Source organism: Mytilus trossulus, chromosome 7, assembly GCF_036588685.1.
Source record: "Mytilus trossulus isolate FHL-02 chromosome 7, PNRI_Mtr1.1.1.hap1, whole genome shotgun sequence".
Lineage (NCBI taxonomy): Eukaryota > Metazoa > Mollusca > Bivalvia > Mytilida > Mytilidae > Mytilus > Mytilus trossulus.
In genome coordinates, this window is record NC_086379.1 from 26,536,760 (window position 1) to 26,549,836 (window position 13,077).

Genomic DNA, 13,077 nt, shown 5'->3' on the forward strand with positions numbered 1-13,077 from the left:
TTATTGCATGTAATGACCCAAAAGCTCTGCTTTTTGTTTATAAATTGCAGTAAAGTTATAATTATGTTATGATATATTTCATATAATGGTAGTCAATAATAAATGAAAGCATATTTCCTTCTTTAAAGAAAGGGAGAGGTTCAAATTCATAAGTGATATGCATCATTGAGATGAACAAATTCTTCTTTTCAAATAGAATTAGAATTATTTCAAAATGTAAGCTATGAGAAAAATGTTTTGGAATATGGGGATAAAAATGGACATACCGGTATATGATTTAAAGAACAGATGAGACCTCTGAAAAAAAATCCTTAAATGAATCTTTCTTAATATGAGTTATCTCCCATTTTGCAGGTATTAATCCTGAGTTAAGATATTCACGCTATAAATCAGGAAATAGTTTTTATGAAAATGCTATATTTAAGATAAACGTCACTGAAAGTGCAGGAAGGCGAAGTCATAAATTGCAGATTTCAATTTTGAGTTTTATTAATTTTGAAATTTGTTATATTTTTGAAATATGCAACATCAAAAATTGATTAATAAATTTAATAGAAATAGGGAGGGTACCATTACATAATTTGCTATTTGTAGAGAAAATGATTGCATATGAAATTTTCACAATGATCAGAAATTAATGTGTCTGTCCTAAGCAACGCTGGATTGATGTTTAGAATCCAGTAATCTTTCAATCATAGAAAAGACAAAGCGTTCTTTGAATTCTTTTTTTTGCATTTACTGCGAGGAAAGAACTTGGAAAATCTGGTACCCACATCTGTTCCTTAACGTCTCCTCAAAGCTGTCATAACAGTAAAAGATGAGTGAAAACTTTCACAGATTGTTTTCTTTTTTATGCACTGTTTTTCATCATCTGAAACAAAGCCTTCGCCAATTAGTGTGATAAATTGTCTCTATTGCAGAAGAAACAATTACGATAAAACCTAGCAGATGAAAAATGGGTTAAAATCGTGAGCACTGATTCAGTGTCTAACTATTTTTGACAAAGTCGTCAAAGTGGAGAAAAAAATCTGTAACAAACAGAGTAACGATTTAACAAGCGATTTTCAACCTCAACAAACAAGTTATTGTGTATTGCTGACTTAATCTAATGAATACACAGATTAAATGACCTGTATCAGCGTGATTGTGACTGAGTGTTGAGATAATTGCCAGATAATAAACCCATAGCAGCGTTTCTCTACAGTAATGTAGAAATTAGCTCTGAAGGTATCAGGTTTTATCTGTTACATTTTTTTCACCTCATCTATGTAAATGTTATGGTTGCTTAGGTATTTAGTGAAAATGACGACCTGTCATGTGCTATAAATAAGTAAACGGCAAATTGTTTGTTAGGAAATCATAGAAAAATGTGATACAAGCCAATTATTAAGACAGATAGGGGTGATTTACATGTTTATTATGTATTTACTTATCAGCTTATATCTATTTTAAAAATATTTATATTTTGTGTTTTTGGAGTTGTTTTTATTATTGAAACTTATTATATACCGTGACCTTGAATTGATTTCATTTGTAATACGATTTTAATCCTTGTTTGTCTAGTCGTGTTCAACATTATATTAATGCATCTGAAGTCGGTATATTTAATATAAATAGATTAGTTTTGTGATACCAAGGCAATATCTTACTTCCAGGCAAAAATTAAAGCGTTTTTATTTTGAAAAAAAAGAATCAATAATGAAAAAGATTGTCTTAATGTTGATGCTGTTTATTGCTTGAATATAAGTCTTGATCGAAAGGTCTTTAAACTTTTTATTTAGAGGTTTACAAGATTTTGTATAGAATTATACAACCCTTAGTTAAGTTTAAACATATTTATTTATAGTGGATTGGGAAACAAGTTTTGCAACTTATATTAATCCCTTTCCACTTTGCGGTTGCAAGTGCTGCCTTGTAGCGGCATTAGCCTACTCTTCTTAGAAATCTACAAGGGTGTCTTTAACGTGCAAGAGATATGGCTCTCTCTTAACACGGGTCAGCCATTTATCGTCCCCTTCCGACGGACTGTCATCGTTTCCTCAAGACCATACTCGCAAATGGTGTCAAGGGAGAGCCCTTGAGGTTCATTACAAAAAAATATGTGATCAGATTTAACTGCAAAGGTATAATGTACCAAGAAAAAATAACAATTGAAATCTGAGAAAGTAACAAAAAAAGTAACTATTTTACAAGATATGACCAAAAATATAAGACAGAATAGATAAAAAGTTGTGTAAAGGGGAGGGGTGTCATTCCAGGATAGAGCCCAAATAAGTTATACATTTCAAATTTCCTGAAAATACACATTGAAACCATATATTTGAAAAGCAGTTTCTTTATGAATTAAAAAGTGTTTTCTAGAGAGAGCCCTGACAGCTTTCAAATTATCCAATCTTTAACCTTGCTGCTGATTTTCTTGAAAATTCTTTGTATATGTTTTCTTGAAATTCCTTTGTATATGACAGTGATCTTATTAATAGTCAAGACACAGATGTTTGTCTCATGTCAGTCACTTAGTTTTGGTTATGTCATATTTAGTAATTTGATCAAATATAGTTGTTTAGATATTGTCTTTATGATGTTGACCCAATATCTCATTTTATTCATTTTTCTCAGTGGAATAATTCTTGTAGTGCACTTTAAATGAATTATATGCAAATATTACCATGAATAAATTTTCTTTTCATTTTGATTTTTTTGGTTATATATGTGATTTTTTGAGTGATTTATAATCATGTTGTAATATTTTTTTTATGTATAGGAAATATTTTTTGCATTTTTTAAACAATATGTACATGTTAACAATAGTGCCTAGGGCCAATTATTCATAAACTTCATCTTTTTGTAAAATATCCAATATAGTTTGTGTTGTGTTAAAAAATGACACGATTTTTCAGACTTTTACTAAATGATCACTTTGAAATCTGTTTTAATCTATATAACATCCCTGTTCAACTTAACTATTAACCCACCCCCTCAGTATGAAATCATACTTGTAGAAATAAAATTACATCTTGGTCAACTTTTCTTCAGACATGTCTAGAAGTTTCAGAATCTATTTTTATGATGCCAGCAACGAAATTGCACTTTTACAGAAGTTTATCAATCAAAGGAAATGTAAAAAGATCGAACTGGTTTAAGTAAATTGGTCATTTTAAACATACAAAGTAAGATATAGGTACCAATTGCCCTTAAGTCCAATGTATTCTTGTTTTCCTCGATTTCTATACCTCTGATAAATGGTCTCATTTTATTATATTAGTTTTCCAAAAAAAAAATTATTTGGGTATCAGAAAAAGCGAGATAAGGGACATAATCTGGAAAATAGAAGACTGTGAGTTATTGTAATATCACACACAGACGTAGTTTGAAATGAAGAAACAGGAATCACAAATGTTTTTGGGAATTGAAATTGTGAACAACACAGGTTTTAAATATATTGCAACGAACAAATTCAATTAAATTTTGTACTGAACAGAAAGAACAATATTTTTACAAGAATTTTCTAGTTTGTTTGACAACAAATTATTCAGTTTATCAGAATATTTACTTAGCAGTCTGTTTGGTTTGTTTACATGTAGCTTTAGATATTTAATGTGTAAAAGTGAATACTTAGTACAAAGAATGAAAATAAACTCATTTTAAATCATAATTATTCCCTTTTAAAATCATTTGTAAAAATCTTTTCAATATAGATTCAAAAGTTGTTAAACATTTACTTCTTTGTATATTTACATTCTAACAGCTTCTTTTGTTAATTTGTAAGTAATTTTTGTGGGTAACAATACATTTAACATTTGACTATAGGTTTATCCGATGTAAGAGAACTATTTAACTAATTTAAAACTTCTACTTTTGTGATGAATGATCAATTCATAGGTTTTTTTCAGTCATGTCAATGTTTGATCTGAATGCAGTACTTTGATTTAGATTTCTTTACACATTCTTATATCAAGATATATTGAGATAAAAACCACTGACATGTTAAACATCAAAGAAACCAACCTGCACCCTTAAGAAACAATGAAGACCGAAACAAGCATGGGTCTAAGGTCTGGGGCCAGTGTCTTTTCTAGGAGGGGCCTTTTCGTTAATTGAATCACAAAAGTCAAAGACCTCACTCTCTTTTCACTTATGAATTATAAAGGACCATTGACTTTTTCAAGGAAGACCTTTCACTTGACAAATTGAGTGGTCCTTGACCTTCCATTATTTAATCATTACAAACATACATGAAATATTTGCCACTGGTTGATAAGCCATCAACAATCAATCAATCCATTATTTATAGCAAATTTGTTCCCATGAAAGACTTATTTTTGGGATATAAATACCAGCATTCGAATTTTTCCTTGGGAATCTGGTTAGTTTAAAGAGGTGTGTTACAGATAACTGGGGCTTCCATATTGATTTTCACCAATTTAGATGGATGGATGGATGGTTGTTTAACGTCCAGTGGCAAGTCAGATGCATATTCAGGACGAGAACATGATAATGATAAATGAATATTAACCCCGCTTTGTACTAGACCGACACGCTAAGCCGGATTTTTAACGTGCTAGCTCACAAGGTAACAGTTCGCAGGAAGACATGTCACCTTACCCGGACACATTATTCTGACTCCGGGCCGACCAGTCTTTGCTCTAACTCCTTAATGCCGCGTGCTTGGCGGAGAAGCAGCAAATACCAATTTTCAAGTCTTTGGTGTGACCCGGCCGAGGGTCGAACCCACGACCTACCGCACTCGAGGCGAGCACGCTAACCATTACACCACCGAGGCGGTCACCAATTTAGTAGGCCCTTCAGAAAAAAGGAACATCATCTTTTAAGGGGTTTGACATAAATGTTTAAGTTCCTATTTTAAAAATATCCTTATTTGTTTCAAGGGCCTAATTGATATGAGAAGAAAATTTTGAAAGCTCTCCCAATCCCATCCTAATTAGGTTATCAGCTCTTTGAAATATACTGCTTCATTTTTGGGATTGAAAAACTGGTCACATTTGTGTACTAAATCTCCCTGATATATATACCTGCTTGGATAAATCATTTTATGATTGAAAACATAGAAAACATTGCTAATTGCCTCAATAATTATGCAATTAATTAATAAGATTTATTAAATATGTGCAAAAATCATTAATAATGTTTATAAGATGGTGATAATGATATTCTAATTGCTTCATGATATATATCATAATTTTGGATAATGGTAGACGTTCATTACTATATAAATTGTCACGTCAATTACGCCATCATACAAACTGTAGGAATTGATTATATCGTCATATTCAGCGGAGAAATTAACATCCCTCTGACGACACAGGTGAAAAGTGGGTGGTGGGGGATGATCGTCAGATTGTTTCAGATTTCTAAATCTAGAACTTGTGGTAATTTTATACTGTATATAATTTCAATTATTAAACAAGAATCGTAAAAAAAATATTGGAAAAAACTTGATGAAAGGAGACAAAGGTATGACAATTTACTTTTAGTGGGAGAGATAAATGAAATATCATGAACTTGATGATATTTAAAGTTGTCAGAATTAAATTTTATATCAGTGAAAAAAGATCTTAGAAAACAATGAAATATTAGATGTGATTAAAAAAATATGTAAAGGATGACATGTGGATCTAAGATTCCCCCAAAGATACAATTGATAACTTGTAATGACCTTTTTATCTTTAACTTCTAGCTGTATCAAGAGACTTGAAAGAGCTCCTAGAATCACAGTATTTATATGTATAGCATATAGATGATTTTTTAACCTTTAATTAAAAAAAAACATTATTATGATTGGTTGTCAAGTTTTCTGAAAGGTTAATTCTGACATGTTTAAGAAACCAAAGATGAGTTTTTTTTCCAAATTTCATAACGTAAAAGTATTTTTATATGCCTTGCAAAAAACACAAAAACCAAATCATAACTTGATTCAGAAATTCACAAGTATATCATTTTCATATTAGTATTTTATGAAATCGAATACTGATTTTTCTTAGGCAAAGCATCTCAGCTGAGTTACTGCAAAGAGGTGCCAATCTGGAGTCAAGGGAGTATGGAATAAAGGTTTAAGCATGTTAGCTCATCTGGTAACAGGCTCAGTCCATTCACAATCTTTCATGCCTAGAAAACATTTTGAAACTCTGAATCCTTATACGGTAAAATTGAACTGTAGTTTTGGGAATTGTAACTAAATGTTAGTGTGCTCAAACATCTAGTTATAGATAAAGTATAAATGTATGTCAATTTTGAGGTGAGACTCTAATAAAGTATTTGTCTTGTCTTGTCTTGTCTATAGAATTATATCAAGATACATATATATATTATCAACCAATTAGGACACAAATTTTGTATGTTGATTTTTTAAAGCCATACTAAAATTGTAATTTAATTATACTAATGAAAGGATTTCTAAGAAGCAGTTTCGATAAAAAGATAAGCAGCTTAGTTTTAAAGCCTAATTTTTTATTCTGAATTACCATGGATATTAGGTCATCGTTTATTGAAGTCTAGGGGGGGGGGGGGGTTCATTTTAATTAAGAAGTATGCCAAAGATGTGATATGTATTTTTTTTTCCCTACTCAGATCTTTTACCTGATAAACAGTTGCAGAGTTAAACAAATTGATGTATGTACATAAATGTTTTATTCTATAAATAATTGATATTGTTTTTAATATATTTTTTATCAAAATGATTGACAGACGATTATTATACAACTATCAATTATCATAAATTTTACAAAATTTATTTGCCTCATGACAATATATTTTTAATTACTTCCATATCGATATCTTAATGTTTAAATAAGGATACTTTTGTTGACATCCTTAAAATTAGCAATTGTAAAGTGTTGATTTGCCACAAATGAAGCATGTTTTCACAGTTCTGTAAGCACCAACATAGGGGGTCACTTGAGATGTTGTTTATCTGATAAATATGAACACTTTACAATGCCCAACAGAAATCTGTATCATAGATTCCTTGTATACAAAAGTAACTGTAATGAAACGTACATGATTTACTCAATTTCTTTTGTATGGAAATCTAAATAAATATAAAGGTATACATTTCAAGTTTGTATTTTTAAAGAGATGGTGGTTTGCTAAACTGTTCATTGACATTAACCTGATGAAATGCTTAGAGGTATGATAAATATATAGTATGATAAGTTTAAATTCATTTATACAAACATAGTAATTTGTACTGTTAGGGGACAGGGTTTAAAAAAAAATATGTTATTTTTTTTAATTTTTTTAATTTAGAAAAAAAAGAAAAAATGTCAAATTTTGATCAGTTCTGTTACAGGATATAGTAGTTTTAAAATGGTGAAAAAAATATTTTAAAAATATTTTAAATAAGTTCGAAAAGATGTGATTATAGTAACAAATCTAAAATCATCAATTGAGATCATGGTATTGGCAAGAACCCAGCATAGAGAGGTTAATAATAGCGGAATCATCTGACAAGTATTTAATTATGCGATCAATGTATTAACTTATTGGTATGTGATCCATATTGAGAGTAAATTAAGAATATCATTATATAAGTGATCCATAGTTATTGTCAGGTTTATGTTCTATTGGATCTTGTTAATATCTACAAGCTTAGTTATTATATGATTTTGCACTTATAACTGCAGCATAGTAAATTAATTAGGTGGTTCAATTATGAGAGTTTTACACTGGTTGCTCGCAGCATTGCATTGTCCAAAAGTTCCTAATATTTTTTTGCAATAAAATATAAAAATGTTGTAGGATTTTAAGCATAGCTACAGTATTGGGTAAAGGATAAAAATTAACATTCATAAACACTATGAAAAAAGTTAACTCAAGTTATTTTTTTCTTTCTTTTCTCTCTCTCTAGTGTCTCTCTTTCTCTCTTGATCTCAAGATACAAAGTAATCTTTACCTGATGAATTGCCAAAATTTTCATTCAGTAGAGTAAAAAAATCTAATCATAAATTCACTTTTTTTTTAGACTTCTATCTTCTAACTTTGTGTTTACTGACAGTGGCGGATCAGAACTTTTCCTAAAAGGGGGCCTGCTGACTGCCCTAAGAGGGGGCCTGCTCCAGTCATGCTCCAATGATTCCCTATATAATCAACCAAATTTTTCCCACACAGGAGGCCTAGGCCCCCCCCAGGGCTCCGCCTATGAATGAAATCAGAATAAAAGACAGATCAACTTCAGTACCTTATTCAGTGTCACAAATTTAAATTTTATTAAAAAAAATCTAAATAGATATGTGATAATATTCCAGGAAAAGTTCTAAAATTTATAGTTCTTTCTTGTTTTATGAAACTAAAGATTTGAGCAATACATAACAAGCCACACTGAAACCAGGTTGCTGTCTCATAGATATAGGAAGATGCGGTGTGAGTGCCAATGAGACAACTTTCCATCCAAATAACAATTGATGTATGGCCTTCAACATGGAGCCTTGGCTCACACCGAACAACAAGCTATAAAGTGCCCCATAATTACTAGTGTAAAACCATTCAAACGGGAAAACCAACGGACTAATCTTTATAAAAAAACAAGAAACGAGAAACATGTATGAATTACATAAACAAACGACAACTACTTTACATCAGATTATGCATGTTTTTCCCTATCTCCTTTTATTCATAACAAATAAATTCACTGAAAGACTTTTTAACAATATATTACCAAGTATATAGATAACTGAATAAGATAAAAATCAAAGGCTTGACTCTGTCAAGTTTATCAATGATGTTATTCAGTTTAAGTTCTGTAAAATGAGGTTGAAGGTCAAAGGAGAGCCATCAAAACCTGTAAAAATTCTAAGTAAAAAAATATCTTATTATAGCAATTGAACATAATAAGATGTCATTAATGTCATTTTTCTGCGATGACAAATATGAACCTATTTTATTCTTCCATTCTTTTCATGGTTGAAAAGTTTTCAAAAGGCACAAGTTCTTTATCCTATGACAATCGATATATAAAGGATATGACTTGCGCGAGTTATCTGATTACAACAAAGTTGTATAAAATTGAGTGAATAAACCTATCTATTACCCTTGGGTTTTATATTATCATAACTTGTTTGTCACTTAATTGAAAACTAAATACACTAAAAATACAACATCATTTATCATACTATTTTGTCATTTTTAAAAACTTACAAGTGACAATATAATTTTTACCGCCTTTTTGCTTTATTGTTAGGGGAAACTGTAAAAAGTTGAAGATTTTTACGTAACTGCTATTTTCATGCATGATCAATTGATAAAATATTTTGGGAGGAACTAGAGATGTTTTATGGTCATTGCTTGTCTAGCCATAAAGGTAACCAGGAAATAGGGCAAGAAGTACTGGTATGATAAGGCTTCCTGAAACCCACCAGTTCTACTAAAATATGCCTCTATTGAAAAAGCCACTCTTTCAATAGAAGTATTTAAAAGAACACTGTAAATATAAAAAAAAAAATGCTACATCAATAATTGCATTAAGGTCTAACAGATCAATATGATTTTTTTGTTTCTTTTCTTTTTATGTATCATTTGCATCATTTATAACTGATTTGTTTTACCTTGGTTTTTAATTTACAGTAAAAAAAATTATGTGTCCACACTTTTTTCAGTATTGCTTTGTTTTATGTTTTGTAGTTTACAAAATCTTCATGAAACTTTGTCCCAAAATTCCTCCAGTATTGATGATATATTAAGATATCAGATTATTTTTTTTACAAGTCTTGATGAGGTCAATAATTTTTTTACAAGACTTGATGAGGTCATCTTCAGCATCTGTCTAGGACTTGCTAAATTTGTAAGAAAAGCAATAATTACTCAACCTTAAATGTTTTCTCATTTATCACAGTAGAAGTGATATGTCAGCATTTTTATTAAAGTTTTGTTAAAAAAGTCTTGAAATTCTATCAGCTAAGTTTAAGTTCTCTCTGTTGGAATATAGATAAAACAACTGTTTTATGCCGCAAAAATAAGCATAGGGTATATTTTTCATCCATTATTAGCTCTTCCAAAATATATTTCTTTATGCTTTCAATATCAAGTTGATTAGTTAGTACTGTAATTGAAGAGGTATATTGATGAGTTACAAGAAGTTTGTGTTATATTCCAGTTGACATGCCACTTATGGCACAATAATGTAGCCCTAATTTCAGAACTTTTTGAGTGCCATCATTGACAATTGGTTAGCCTTCTTTGTGAGACTTCTTGGTGAGACTTCTCGGATATGTCCTGTCACTGACTATCATACCATGTATCATAATTTTCATGTAAAAAGTTAATATTTTTTCATTATGTTAGGCACCCTTATGACATATGTTGAATTGGTCTTTTTTTTGGTAGCTGCTTTAATATCAATTAGTCAGAGGCTTAATGGACGTTTGTTTCTTAGAGATATACCACAAATGAGCCAAAACTGAAAGAAATTAAATATTGAATAACCCAAATAGCATATTAACAGTTGTAATTACATATGTAAGTAGATTTATGAATTTTTTTTTTAAACTTAAAGGTTTTTTTATAGCAGGTAATGTACTTCATCTTTCCATAGTACTTAAGTTTTGTTATACTAGGTTTTCTGGTTTAACGCATTGAAACCGACTTTGTAAAGAATGCCTTCTTCGTAATCGCTTTGATAGGCTGCCAAAATCTTAATATAATTCAAAATTATGATGTTCTCGTTGTAAATTTTGCATAAAACATTCAATAAACTGAGAATATTTATAATAGTTTTATCAAATTTTCACCTGGTAACATTCCATTAACTAAGATGAATAGCAGTCATCCTTGATATTATAGTCAAATCATTTTACAATCTATATATAATTATATACAAAAATGTAATTAAATGTCGCGAAACATGATACATGTAACTTGTATGCTTTCATATTTTTTGTCAAAAACTAATTCTTTAAGTAAGTTTAAGTTTTTTTAAATTGCCGTTCTGAGCAGATAGTTACTGTTGAATGCATTGAGGTGAGAAGGAGATACACACTGCACTATTATATAGCCCATTAAATCTCATTCAGCTGCTTAACTGCCTACCGAATAATTTTTGCCTGCAATTTATTTTCTTTAACTCTTTCTACATGAAAAAAAGTCGCAAACTTGGATAATATCTGACATGAAAACCTTAACATAGTGAAATTGATTGATTGTTGGTTGCCTAACGTCCAGTGTACAAAATTAGAAAATTATGATTCAAATATAGATTTCCAGGAAACCCCCTAGAAAGAGCTAAAACATGGAAAAAGTATATAGGAAAGTAAGTTGGTCTATAGTTTTATTGTAGAGTAACTGAAATAAGGCTTTTTAATTTTAACTTGGATGGAGAGACTTGTCTCATTGGCACTCATACCACATCGTCTGACATCTATTTTGTTTTTTCAAGTAAGAATAATTTGTAGAAGCAAAACAAATATGATGAAATATAAATACATTATTTTTTTATGAGAATATGGTACTTTTTACCTTGACAATACAAAAGTTGATTGAATCATTATTATATGAAATATTCAAATATTGTATGGTATTAAAAATTCTTGAATAAAAGCTACTCTAATAAAACAGTAAATAAACAAAATATTGTCATTTTGTTCAACTTCTCCCTTGTTTCAGCAGGTAAAACATCTGCCCGCCTCACCTGGTGTCTTTGTTTAGTGTTAGGCCATCTGATTTAATACAAATAGTCTTATAATTGAGGAGTGAACTGGGGTCATCTTACGGCAAATGTCAAAAGAGATTTTATAGAAAAAATATAAATCATATTGTTGTCTGTGAAACTATCCACGTAAATTGTTTGCTTTTTGGCTATCAATACTTGGTATTTATATTGTCAAAATAAATTAAAATCTCCCAAACAGGTGACAAGTTTACAAATGTTTTACTTGAATAAATATTTTGTGTTTAAATATTGGCGGTCAGTATCCCGCTTCTTCAACAATTTTGTTTAATTTCTTTTTCATTGTACATAATATGATTTATAATGTATTCAATAAAGCTACTATATAAATTTTTTATTTGAAGGCTAAGTTAGAAAGATATGTTATATTTTAGGTCTTCAGTAAAATGTTTGATGAACTTTTCGGTGACCTATAGCTGTTAATTTCTGTGTCATTGTGGAGTGTTGTCTCATTGGCAGTCATACCACATCTTCTTTTATATATTTTTATCTAATTTTTTGTATTTATTATCTCAATATTGTATAGGTTCCATGGTGTCCTTTACCCTGGTTCCATCATAAACAAATTCATTTAACCAAAATTCAGATGACTTGTAAGACCTTGAAGAAGGCAGATGTTGGCAGTGGCATTGTCCGAGAAAATATGTGGGAAATTTTTGTTAAAAATCATGGCAACCATAATTTCTTTTTCTTTGACACTTATAATAAGAATCTGAAATAAAGATGTTGTACAAATTGCAATAAAGTTTAAGGTCTACAAGATTTTTCCAATATGTAAAAAATGTGTATTTGATGTTTCATGACAAAAGGGATAAAGGAAAGAAGGGAAATCTGATCACTGTTCTATTTTGTGAACATGAAATAAATTGTTGCAGTATCAATTACTTAGAAGATCTATTTATTATATAATGATTTCTTGCAAGTGGGTATAATTATAGTATCTTTAACAGTTACCGACAATCAAGATGATCTCTTGGTGCAGAACGTTTTTTTGTGTGCAACAGCTATGCTCTTAACAAGCTAGACAAGATATCTTTACACTGATATGTATTATTTGTGGTATTTAGATGTAACTATTAATGATTGCCAAGGTCGTCTGAGGTGATGGTTGTTTATTGTGTAAATATTTTTTATCAGACAAATTATCTATGTTTTCTGTTTTCTTTCTCATTTTTCATTGAGAAAATAATTGAGTTGTGAGGTGTTGCCAAGTACTAAAAATAATTGTTGCTGTTAGTAACTGTGTTACTCTGTCAAAGGTCATGGACATTGTAACCTTGACCTTTCTGTTTGTTTTATTTTTGATATCCATTTGAATTTTGTAAACAGTCTACTTTACACTTGCATATTATTTTATAAATCTTTGACCTTTTTTTTTTTTTTAGTCCTAAGATTTCTTTATT

The 13,077-nt window shown here is 30.0% G+C and overlaps 1 protein-coding gene across 3 annotated transcripts in view; it reads left to right on the forward strand.

Annotated features, from left to right (window-relative positions):
* Positions 1–13,077, forward strand: part of LOC134724852 (zinc finger MIZ domain-containing protein 1-like) — a 195,838-nt gene that overhangs the window by 96,790 nt on the left and 85,971 nt on the right. The gene's annotated exons all lie outside the window — the stretch shown is intronic.